The sequence below is a fragment of the Danio rerio genome, chromosome 6 (genome assembly GCF_052040795.2).
Source record: "Danio rerio strain M-AB ecotype USA chromosome 6, GRCz13ab, whole genome shotgun sequence".
In the NCBI taxonomy this organism is placed as follows: Eukaryota; Metazoa; Chordata; class Actinopteri; order Cypriniformes; family Danionidae; genus Danio; species Danio rerio.
This window is the reverse complement of record NC_141026.1, coordinates 25,138,817-25,152,023: the sequence shown is the minus strand read 5'-3', so window position 1 is coordinate 25,152,023 and position 13,207 is coordinate 25,138,817. Positions and strand designations below refer to the sequence as shown.

General features: G+C 35.1%; 1 protein-coding gene and 1 pseudogene across 1 annotated transcript in view; one reads left to right on the top strand and one right to left on the bottom strand.

The window, feature by feature from the left end:
* grb2a (growth factor receptor-bound protein 2a) overlaps window positions 1–13,207 on the top strand; it is a 38,463-nt gene that overhangs the window by 10,913 nt on the left and 14,343 nt on the right.
* On the bottom strand, window positions 100–1,623 carry LOC147843512 (uncharacterized; annotated as a pseudogene).

Here is a 13,207-nt window from a genome sequence, read left to right as displayed (position 1 = left end):
GCCCAATACATGCTCTCGCGAGTAAGGTTATGTCTCATAGCACATGCATGCGATTAGTTCTCTTGCTCTCACACTGACAATTCTCTTCCTACTTACTAGCTATGTTCCACACATGCTCCCTGCAGTAGACCAATCACCACAGATAAGTGTCACACATAGAAGGGGTTTGGAAAATTAATCACTGAACAAATCGTATGGTAGTTTTAATGATCATTTAGTACAACCCCAAATCAGAAAATGTTGGGACAGTATGGAAAATGCAAATAAAAAAAAGATAGTAGTGATTTCTAAATTTACTTTCAATTGTATTTCATTTTGACATTATTTCATGTGTTCCTCATGATTTTTATTTTTAATTTTTTTTTAATCGGGTAATTTGGTCAAAAGATGTTTTAAAAGGTGATGTCAAAAGCTAGCTATGATTAAGTACAAAAACAGCATCCAAGATTAAAATCCAAGATTAAAATCTAGTCCTTTAGGACCAAAGATGGGCAGAGGATCACCAGTTTGCCAACAAATATGTGAGAAAATTATTGAAATGTTTAAAATGTTTAAAACAACACTTTAAAACACAAAATTATTGGAGTGTTTACCCTCCTGTTACCCTAAAATCTGCTAACACCTTTCATTCAGTGGGGTCAATTTGACCCCAGCAATTTAAAACCTCCAAAATAGGATTTTTTTTAAAAATGTTTGCCAAAAATTTAGTAGGTTATTGATGTCTTTGTTGACTACTTAACAACACTAAAATAATACCCCCACTTTCCCCACCCCCCACTTACTGCCCCTGATACATACAGATTACCTATTGCATTACTATAGACAAGTTTATAAATCAGCAAAAAAAATCGCATATAACATATGAAAATAATAACAATTCCTTGCTATTTCTTTTAGCAAGGACTGGAACAAAATTATCACAATTATGTATGGGCTCAATTTGACACCAAGAAAAAAATGCTTTGCTTGGGATGTATTGTCTAAAGGCACAGCGGCGGCGAAATGGAACCAGACATTCATCCACTATGACTTTGGGGCCTGGATTGTAAAGAGAGGGCAATCGCTGGACCCACTTATCCCATCCATATTGCTGCGAGTTTGTCTTGCTCTTGTCTGCCCTTCCTTGTTTCCTTGCCATCAAAGTGAATGATATGGGAGAAAACATGGGATGTCTTTAGAGACATGGTGGCTGAAAATATTGACCTTACTGTGTCAGCATTCCAAAGGCTTGCTTTTGCTTCTCCTTTTGAACTTGTAAACTTCTGCCAAAATGAGCAACCCAATGTAGGCTTGCAAATCAGTCACATCAAAGTTTTTCCAGCTGTCCCCATAGACCCTCCTCCCCTCTTAGTTTGTCATTTCAAGTATATAGTGTTTAATTGATGGTGTAATGAAAAGCTGAAATGCTAATTTTATGTCTTGAACATGACTGACAGCATATCTGGTGGGCCCTGGAACAATTTTGCAGTCTACGCTGTTGTTAAAGTGGTGAGCGGGACCATACTAATTTTCCATTTTTGGCCAGTACACAACAGAAGAGTCAACACTAGGAGTGTAATTTTCATCTGAGGAGGGTGCCTCATAATCAGGGTCCTCCTCAAGATTTTCCTGTCCCAGACACATTCTACTTTATGTCACTTTCAAAGTCAAAAACTTGTGACAAAATCTCTGACAGAAAACCTTTTCTTGGAGGCCATTTTCAATTGAGAGAGCTTAAAGAGAGAGCCCACAGAGCACAAACAGAAATCGTTTAGGAAGATTCATGTGCAAGCTTTTATAGCTTTGCACCTACCGTGTACACCATTTGAATTATGTTTTCCCTTTCCACAAAAAAACATGTGAAATTTCAAACACCTTGCAAGATGCCCCCGACCGCCCTAAATATCCAAGTTATCATGATAATTAGGATTCCTACTACTACTTGTGAACTGTCAGTGATATTTGCAATTTTAGTATGGTTGTGTTATTTTTAAATTTTTTGTTATACTTAACATATTAAAAAATTGTGTATATTATAAAATCATAGCGTGTTATAGTGACGTCAATATCACCCAAAACAAATATGTGTAATTTTTTTATTTATTATTATTTCTTATGTGTTATACAGCAAAAAGACCCTGGGGTCAAATTGACCCCAAGGAACACAGATGTTACAAAATATGTACTCGGCATTGAAAAAATAATATTATGTTAATTTTATGTTTAACAAGTTTTCCCTAATAAATTAGGAAAAGTCATTCAATATGAAGCCAAAAAAAAAAAAAAAAACGCAAACCATATTGCACAAGTTAAACTTTGAATGGGGTCAAATTAACCCCAAGGTTATTAGGATGGTTAAAAATGTTTAAAACATTTGGATATTTCACCCTCAACAGTGCATAACATTAAGATTCAGGGAATCTGGAGATGTTTCAGTGCATATTAGGACAAGGGCGCAGCCTACAGTAGGCTTAATTACTGTTATCTCCAAACCATTAGGCGGCACTGCATCAAGAATTGTTATTCCTCTGTAAGCGATATTAACACATGGGTTCAAACCTTTGTCAAGTACCACAAAAACAAGCTAAAACTTGCCCTAAAACTTGTGCTAAAACAAGCCCTATGTTAACAGTGTCCAGAAGTGTCATCGACAGTGGATATGTGTACTGTGGTCAGATGAATCAGTATTTCATGTATTTTTTGTAAGTATTGGATACCATATGCTCCAGACTAAAGAAGAAAAGATCATCCAGACTGTTATCAGCAACAAATCCAAAAGCCAGGGTCTGTCAGGGTCAAGTGCCCTATGCAAAGGTAACGTCTGTGATGCTGCCATTTATGCTGAAAAATACATAGAGATGCACAATATGCTGCCTTCAAGAAGACATCTTTTCCAAGGACGCTCATGCATATTTCAACATGCAACCAATGCAGAACCACATTCTGCACACATTACAAAGTCCTGTGGAGGAAGAGGATACACGTACTTGACTGGCAGTTCTGACCTGTCTTTAATAAAGTATGTGTGGCGCATTCTGAAGTGCAAAATGTGACAGTAAAGACCCTTTACTGTTGCCCACCTTAAGACTTGTTTGCATGAAGAATGGGGCAAAATTAAACCTGAAACACTTCATCACTTATTGTCTTCAGTCCCTATACATCTTTTAACTGTTGTGAAAAGGAATGACAACAATACAAAGTGGTAAATGCCTTACTTTTCAAACTTTTTTTGATATGTTTTGCAAGAAAAATCATGAGGAGCACATTAAATAATATTAGTTCTATTGTCTGCTATGAAATACAAGTCAAAGTAAAGAAATCAGTCCTTTTTTATTAGCATTTTTCATACTGTCCTTTTTCTGACAGTAGTCAAGTGTTTTGTAACTTTGCATGTATATCAGCCTCTTGTGGGGACTCCCAAAGTCAAATTGTTACAATTAATAATCTATTATAGGGGAAAGTAGGGAATTGTTGCTTTATTTGCAGCTGTACTCCATGAAACACCATACCTTTGCTATTCATAAGTGCCATCTACAGGTAGGGAATGAGAATGTGTCTTGTTCAGCTTGTCTGCTGTTTCCTTCTGATGTTATTTATAGTGTGGATCAATATATTCATAAAATTTAAGGCAGGCCATTCTGTTTTTACTTTAAATGTTGAAATTATATAGCTTAATTTAAATTAAACATTCTTCAAAAAAACTGCATTCAGCAAAATAGCCTAATAAAAGGACACATTTTCATGAGATGTAGGCTTCATTCCTATTTTATTAAAACTAATTCTTGAGAAAATTACATTGTGAATCATGAGTTCAGTGAATTGTTACATCCCTACTGTTTACCAGCAGCTATCATTTACTATGCTGTTCAGATGTGACTAGCTCACTTTTTAGAAGGAATGGATATTTAAGCAAGGCTGCATTAAATAGATTAAAATAACTGCTGTCCTGCTTCTAAACCAAGGTCAGTCATCTTAGGAGCTCTTACTTTAACCAACTATCCACCCCTAATGGATTTAGCTCTATCGGAAAGATTTTGGAGTGGAGTGCTTGCCATCCTACTATAATTTAATTTAGGTCATGTATCAGCTATTCTTGCCCCCTGGACCTTTCATCCAGCAAAATCCAAGGCTTCAAAGCCACACGTCATTCTCAGCATTCCAGACAACTTTTAATCAACAGCCTAATTAAGCACTCTCTGCTTCTGCATTCTGCTTGCTTTAATATCATGCTCTGCCCTTTTCACCTCCATATATTACTTGAAGTATTTTAACTAAAAATTAAGGCATAATGACACTATGCCAAGTTTTACAACATTCGAGGGTCAGTAAAGGACAATCTCCCAAGAAAAGTTTCAAGCTGTATAGGTTTTTGAGATGCATAATTTATCTTTTATTTCATAAATCAAATTGTTCATTGGCAGTGTAACATGGTATTTATTTTATTTATTATTATTTCTTATGTGTTATACAGCAAAAAGACCCTGGGGTCAAATTGACCCCAAGGAACACAGATGTTACAAAATATGTACTCGGCATTGAAAAAATAATATTATGTTAATTTTATGTTTAACAAGTTTTCCCTAATGAATTAGGAAAAGTCATTCAATATGAAGCCAAAAAAAAAAAAAAAACGCAAACCATATTGCACAAGTTAAACTTTGAATGGGGTCAAATTAACCCCAAGGTTATTAGGATGGTTAAAAATGTTTAAAACTTTTGGATATTTCACCCTCAACAGTGCATAACATTAAGATTCAGGGAATCTGGAGATGTTTCAGTGCGTATTAGTTCTAGCATATCAAATTGTTCATTGGCAGTGTAACATGACAGATTATAAAAATACATCTCAGTTCATTTAAAGTATAAAGTGACTGTCTATGGTAAGGATGCACCATAACATTTTTATATAAGTATAGGGCAAAATTCTGAATATACGCCTGATACAGATGCAACTATTCGAAACTACTGCCAGTTTTTAAATATATTAAAAACTTTTTAGATACACAAATCTAAATAATATCTCTTCTGTATCACACAATCTGCTAAATACAGACTTTTCAATTAAAAAGAAAGACAATATACTGTGTATATAATGTATGTGGATTTGTGCATCCTTGTCTTTTAAATTTCAGCAACTTTGTACATGAAAAGCAGCCAATAACACTCTCTACTCCAGTGTTGTCCACTAATAAACAGTTGAAAATGTAACAGGATTAAGAAACAGCTTAAAGTAAAAGTAATGCATACTTTAGAAAACAATTTTGCCCTACACTGATTATTTATAATAATGAGAGCAAATAAGTTTTTATAGAGTTTTGTCATGTTGATTATCTTAACCAAATGCAACACTCAGTTTGATTTGTGACATCAGTACTCTGACATCAGTCCTCTATCTTTTGCTTTTTTTCTTTGATTTATCAGAAAGAGAATGGTCTTACTTTGTTCCTTCTTCTTATCTTCTTATCTTTTTTCTTTAACAAACCAAAAGCAATAATGGTTTTTGATTTTTGGTTTTCAGCCAAAAATTACTTAGCAATTTATAGAAGGCAGTACGATATTGGAAAAATCTGACATTGCAATAATTTGTTTTGTTGCGATATATATTGTGACATGAACTATGTAATTTCACCATGTAATTTGAATAGCTCTATTTGGAAAAATTCCACTCAGTTAAATCGACTGGGATGATCAAGGCCCAATCCCAATTCTATTTTTGCTCCCCTACCCCTCCCCTTGGCGCTTGAATCAGAGTGTGAAGGGGAAGGTTTAAAAATGTTACCCCTAAGAAATTGGACAGCTCTACCACCATGCACACGTCATCATATGTCATCACAATCTCTTGCTTCATATGAGATTGACGATTGAGACTAGTTGTTCTATTAGTTATAGTTACAAGAAAACAACATTAACATTAAAGCAGGCACTGTAAAAAGCTCATTCCCAGCCACTAGTCTTTTCTGACAGTGTATTCTAGTGTCATCGAGTGACAGATGTGAAAGTATGTTGTGGGACTGTTATTCAGTAGTTATTATATGGATTAAAGATAGTGAATCATAGCGTTTTTGTCATTTTAGCGTTTTTTTTTTTTTTTTTTTTAAGGATGATATAACAAGAATGCGGTCATCAATGTATTAAAACATATGCTTGTTTGTTGTCAAATTCATAAAAAATACTAATTTTGCATCTCCTTACTTCCATGTGCAGCCATGCTGCCGCTGAAGATGGTGTATTCTGGGAAATTTTTGTACCCCTTAGTTTCGAGTGTGGTCCTGAAAAATCTCAGTTTCAAGGGGTATCTAGCCCTTTCCCTTAGCCCTATGTCTTCAAGCTAAAGATAATTGGGGAGGGGGAAGGGCTAAGGGGTAGAATTTGAATCGGGCCCAAGTCTTGTATGTGGTGCATATGCATATAAATATAATAAATTAAAAGCATAAATACGATGAAGGGAAAATAAATGAAATAAACAGTGGTTATTGGATTTTTAAGGGAGTCTAAGGGTGCACTCGCACTATGCTACACACTATGCTTTGAGAAGTGTGAGTGATCTGATCTCGGCCCAGGCCATCCCAAATGACTAAAACGATATAACTAAAGAAATCGCCACTGTTCTGAGAGAGAGCGCTTCTTAAACTAAACAGTGCATCTTTGATGATGTAAGCGTGCTCAGACCCGAATGTAATGTGATTGCAGGTCATCGGGGGAGACGGGAGGGGGGAGGACAATCGTGTTTTGACCCGGTTTTAGGCAACTGTAAATAGTGTGAGTACGCCCTAAGAGTATTCAAGTACAGAAATGTAACATTCAAACATAAAAAACCAGGGTTATTATTATTTAACGAATTTAAAATGTGTACAATACATAAATAAAATATTAATCTAAAATAAAAATAAATAAATCATCTAATCCTGCAATGTGACTATTGCGGTTAAACACATTGTGATATAGATGCTAATATATATTTTTCAGCCCTGGATGCTACAGTGCCAGAGCAAAAGATATTATACCAGTACAGATGTGAGTTTGCAGTCTCCTTGCAGTTGATTGTGCAAGGAATAATTGATGATGTACCATTGAATTATTAAAAAAGCACGAGGTGGTCATTGTGCAGCAACTGAATGCCACCTTATGTTTGCATTACTATTCAAAAATGTATTGTCCTTGTCTATTCATTACTGTAGTTCTTAAGACATTTTGCAGTATTTTCATTTTATATTAAGTAGTAGTAATAAATAAATGAGTGATGTAGTGACACAGTAGATAGTGCTGTCGCCTCACAGCAAGAAGGTTGCTGGTTCGAGCCTCGGCTGGGTCAGTTGGCATTTCTGTGTGGGTAAGCTACAACTGTCCGTAGTGTATGTGTGTAAATGAGAGTGTGTGAGTGTTTCCCAGTGATGGGTTGCGGCTGGAAGAGCATTCCACTGTGGCGACCCCAGATTAATAAAGGGACTAAGCTGAAAAGAAAATGAATGAATGATAAATAAATAGTAAATAAATAAAATAATAATAATTGAAGACGATGATAATAATGATGTTCTGTTGAAAACTTGGAGAGGCAGAGATGCTTTCAGTTTTGCTGCTTGTGACAAACAGAATATTTTTTTTATTTAAAGAGGAGAAATAACAGCCTAAACTTGTCCTGTGGATAATAGCATTTGCTTCTGTTGTGAATATCCCAAACTCCCAAGAGTCTTTTTGGTTGGCCTAGAAATCCTGCCTAATTACTGTATCAGCCTCCTTGTCTGCAGGACAGGATTTGATATTTTTTCTTGGGTTCTGTTTCTGAAGCTCTTACTTCAGGGAATATGTTTTTCCTGCAAGGGCCTCTTGTGATTATTGGTGCTTCCCCCATACATCTCCAAAGGCAGCACTCTTTTTTTTTTTGCTGTATATTTGAGATATATTTTTTAATTATTTAATGCCCTACTTTCTTAGTTTCATAGGAGTTGATTTTGCATTCATTAAAGTTAAAGTACAGGCCACCTGCAAATAAGAGGAATCCTTTTACATACATAAAAGGACTACATACTCTTTCTTTGCTCACTCTCATGTAGGTAAAATTCATGGACCCTATTTATTAACTTTCAAGACTTTTATTTCCTCTGTGCAATTCAACCAAATATCTTTAAGGAGGAATTATTGAATATAAGATCCAAATAGGCACTCATGTACGTGTAAACGGATTGATCAAGGTGGATGGACGGGTGTCTGCTCTTGCAGTGTTTCGTCAGTGTTTTGACAACACTGGTCAGTTCATTTTTTTTTAATTAGCACAGATTCTATATCTTGTGTACAAGAACTTGAGTCTATAGCAAACTGATCATCCTATGGTTTTCAGCAAAACAGAAAAAAAGTTGATTCTTTAAAGAAGACTTTGGTATTATATTTTGTACATATTGTTCATATGGCTTTAATTGGAAATAAACGGGCACATAAAGCAGCTAATATTCAATGCATCACTTTAATTTTATGCATGTTAACATGATGGTGTTTACTGTTTAGTACACTGTAGGGTTGTAACAATATACCGGTATGAAGGTCTACCACGATTTGAACGTGCACGATTATCATACCATGAACAATTGCATATCAACGGTTTTAACCCTTAAAGACCGAGACAGCCGCCCGCGGCTAAAAATAAGTATTGCTCTTAAATGTTTAATAACTTTTGATCCGCTGATCCGATTCATACAATTCAAAGATTGACATAAAGAAGAGAATCTCAGCTTTCCAGTGCTGTATCACATAACATTCACAGACTTTCAGAGGCTCCGGAATCAGTGCGGTTACGTCATCAAAATGTGACAACGTTGATTTGACAAAGAAACGCTCGTCACTGTGTCTCCGGACAAACCAGACATGATACATTGATGCACTGTCCCTCCTCCATGCCCAGATTGGTTCAAACTCGCTATATCACAACCAATAAGCATAGGTTTCACTTTTGTTTGTGGACCAACAGTGAGCTTTTTGAACAACACGGAATGAGAGATAGGCATACATTTCTGCGCGGCTACATAAAACGCAAAAAAAAAAAAAGTTTTGCATGAAATAATTCTCATACTAAGTACTTTTGCATGCACAGCAGCACAGAAACATGACAAAACAGTGACACAGCAAAGACAAACTGCTGCTCTTGCTGTTTTCAAAAGACACAAATGAAGGTGCAGCTGTTTGTCTGCATTGCATACAACCACATCCAAATCCATATCCACAGACAACCATATCCATGCTGGCACATAAAACCTAAGGATGTTCCATATTGAATCTAGTTTCGTTATGTAACTATTTATAGTATAGTAAATATTTATATATTTTATTATTTGTTCATTGTACAAGTGGACACATTCTCTCACCTCAGCGGTCAAGATTAAGTCCTAAAAATCTCAACATGCTTACATTTCTTCATCACAACCTAGACTGAAAAAAACAACGCTTTAAATACATGTTTACAGCCATAAACTTGGTATTGCACTTTTGGTCTCCCATTTATCCTGCTTATAAGGAAGGACAGTTTAAGTTTATTTTTGTCTAATCTTAAAAGACCTTGCTTGTTTATTCCTTCTAATTTAATTTATTAAAATGGGAGATTTTTAAGTTTATTTTTATAAAAGACTTCTATAGTTCTATTAAAATGGTTCTTTCAAAAGTTTGTTGAAATAAAACCTTTGTTCAGTCAGAAAACGTGTTCTTATTCTTTTCAGGGTCTTTGCTATGAGAATTACTATTTAATACCGTATACCGCGAAACCGTCAAACCGTGGTATTGTTTTAGACGATTATCATACCGTAAAAAATTCATACCGTTACAACCCTAGTACACTGTAAAAAATGCAGAGTTCCACACAATTCATTCATGTTGTCCCAACATATTGTTAACTTTTTGCGACCCCGGGGGTGATTATGTTATATTAAAGACACAGCAATAGTGTCAGACATTGATTTTATGGCACCAGGTTTAAACTTTCTGGTACCTTTACGGCACTCACATACACTGAAAATAAATACAGATCAAAACTGAACATGTAGGATGGTCACCGAGTAGCGTTCTCCAAAAATAAACAATGAATGGAGTAGGGCCTATTAGTATGTGTGCACTGTTGTGTGCAAGGTTTATATATTTATAACCACTTGAGAGGATATTGGGGGTAGGAAGTCACTGGCTTTGTTATTTTGAGGGTCACAGGCTAAAAAGTTTGAGAACTCCTGGTATAAATGGCATTGAGCAGTTTCTATTTATTAGTATGTTTCTCTGCTTGGGGGGAAAAACATGTTTGTATAACTTTCTCATCCCCACATGCTTATGGTTGTGTTTTTGCTTGTTTTACAAAGGTATGTGTACATGTTAGTACTTCAAAACATTGTTGCGTAACTCTATGAATAAATGAAACATGGTAGTTTACCAATAATATGAAAAACTTTTATTGTTTTTACTTTTAACGGTACATTTCTGTAAGCCACAGTCAGGTTAAATTTTGTGGGGTTTTTATAGTGTTCATTCGAAAGTAGCAGAAAGTAAAATTTCTGTGTGAACATAAACAACATCTCTGAATGTAAAAAGTTCTAAGTTCAATGCAAAGGGAGACCTTGGTTTTTACAGAGTTAGCAAAGTCTACAATGAACGAGTTTTGGGGACTACAAAAAATACTTCCGGCCCTTGTGAGATCACAAAGGTTCTTTCACTGCACGCACACACACTGCACCGCTAAGGGCCGTGGCCAGAGGCGCTGTAGCGCTATAGCAGATAGAGCTAAAATGTGTCCAAACACTACTGTTTCCACAGAGCTTCGTCTGTTTCTGTATTTGGGCTTGCAAAGGACACGACACAAAGACAGAAGTGCCTTTAGTTCAATATTAATTATGTTCCAGAAAATTATAAAATACATAGCAAGCATGATTTGACAAAATAGCTCCAGAATCTCTCCCAGCTCAGTGCTGGATTCGGTTAAAATAACCTCAAAGCAGAAGCTGTGAACTACCTGTAAGTGTTTTTATTTGTTAAAATTGATCATGACATGTACAGTGTCTAGCTTTAACGGTATGCTGTAGCAACAATGTAAACAATGGGAAATGCTGTTTTGCACTGCTAACGATTTAGCTACAAATTAATATTTATCAGTCAAACTGCTGTAAATACACACATACACACACACACACACACACACACACACACACACACACACACACACACACACACACACACACATAGACACACACAATGACAAACTCATTTTCATTTGTTATAGACACTTGTCAGATTTTATTTTAGAGAGCAGGCAGGAGTTTGACTCTTTACACAGCAGAAAAGCACGTGCTTGTACGGGCGTAACGTGGAGCCGATCTGCGTATTGCAGCACATTATGACGATGACCAATCAGAGTAACTTAAGGCTGGGCCTTTCAGAGGAACTAGGACATATATCAGTCGTTTTTATGTTAACAGAATAGCTGTTATAATCAAAGTGAATTATATGAAAAAATAACATGATTTCCTTCATGTGAAACATGAGCTCACATTGTTTGGAATCTTATAAACACAATCAAGCCTTAAAATTGCATTCTGGACCACCCCTTTAAAGTTACAGTAGTACGTTTGGCATCCAGTGGTTCTATTAATTGTAAATTAAATATTGAATATATGTATTACTAATGTTACACCATCAATGTATCCAATGTTGTTGACATGGCATTAAAACAAATAAATTGATTAAATATTTTCTCAGTAAAACACAAAAGTACACATATGAATAATATGAATAATACATTGGTCACACATGCTAATAATGACTGTATCAATTAGTATGAATAGATCATTATAAATTATCTTTATTAAAGATCAAGTGTGGCACAGAAATAAAAGAGATGGCAGATATTAAATAAAGGCATGTGGGTTGGTGAGTAAAGTTATGACCTCCAAGTGGCATGACCCAACTTTGTACTGTACATGTTGCCTCTTTCAAAGGAAAAGGATTGATGGGTGATTGTAAATTGTGTCTCTGATGATTCATTGAGTTGAACTAAGAATTATTACCCAACAATTAAAAAAAAATCACTTTATGCCCTAGTAAAGTACTGTTGATTAAACATTTTAGAATAGTTATGGTTAAAAAGAATTGACATGTTTGGATAATTATTTTTGACTACTTTTTACTATTGTATAAAGATGTTTTCCGTTTTTATACATTCAGTATAAACCACTCTCTCACCAGTCTTGCTTTGTGTATTGATGCATTAGCATTCCGATACACTGCACCAATACAATGTTTGAGCCTTTGGATGCACATGGTCCTCCAGAATGGTTTGGTAGTCCTTGAGAGGGATGCAGCCTTCTAGACAGATGAGTTCCAACAGTTTGTCCTCTTTTCAATGCTGATCTGTCACCTTTAATGCAGTGTGCATCACAATATTTTAAGTAAAACTGTGCTTCTCTGCTCTTACTATATAGTGTGTGTGTGTGTGTGTGTGTGTGTGTGTGTGTGTGTGTGTGTGTGTGTGTGTGTGTGTGTGTGTGTTTCTTAAGTATGCACCTGGAAATATTGTATTAAATTTACATTCATTTATGTAATTTACATATCATTTATCATTAATGGTGAAATTAATTAATTAAGATTCGAATTGAGGAATTTAATAAAAAATGAATCGATACCCAGGCCTAATTCACTGGGTTATCTTGGCACACATTCTCCTGCTATTGTCGGTTCTTAATGACATTTAATTCTGCCCACACACTAAATGACTTTGAAGGTCATTGGTTGCTGCTCTTTTCATATTATACATATGCATGTTGTCACGGTCATTTCCAGTCAAACCCATTTCAACTGCAGGACTTTAATTGCACACAGGTCTAGATTCTTAACCTGCTAAGCATCTTTCATAATATAATTCTATATATATTTTGATAATTTGCTTATATACATATGCATTAAATGCACCGCATACCCACTTTAGTGACTGTCCATGAATGATTTATAGAAACATTGATTTAATTCAAAACCAATATTTTATTTACCAACAATTTACCGGAAACAAAATACAGGGAAGAAAAAAAAACTGATACTGCAGTATTTTGTTTTTCAGCTATAAATATTGTGATATGAATATAATTTTACAAGAAGATTGAAATAACTCTGTTTGGGGAACAAATTCATTATTTTGTGTAATTCTGCATTAAAAAACAATAAACAAAATACAAGCATAATTTAAAACAATAGAACAAAGATAAAAATAAAAAAA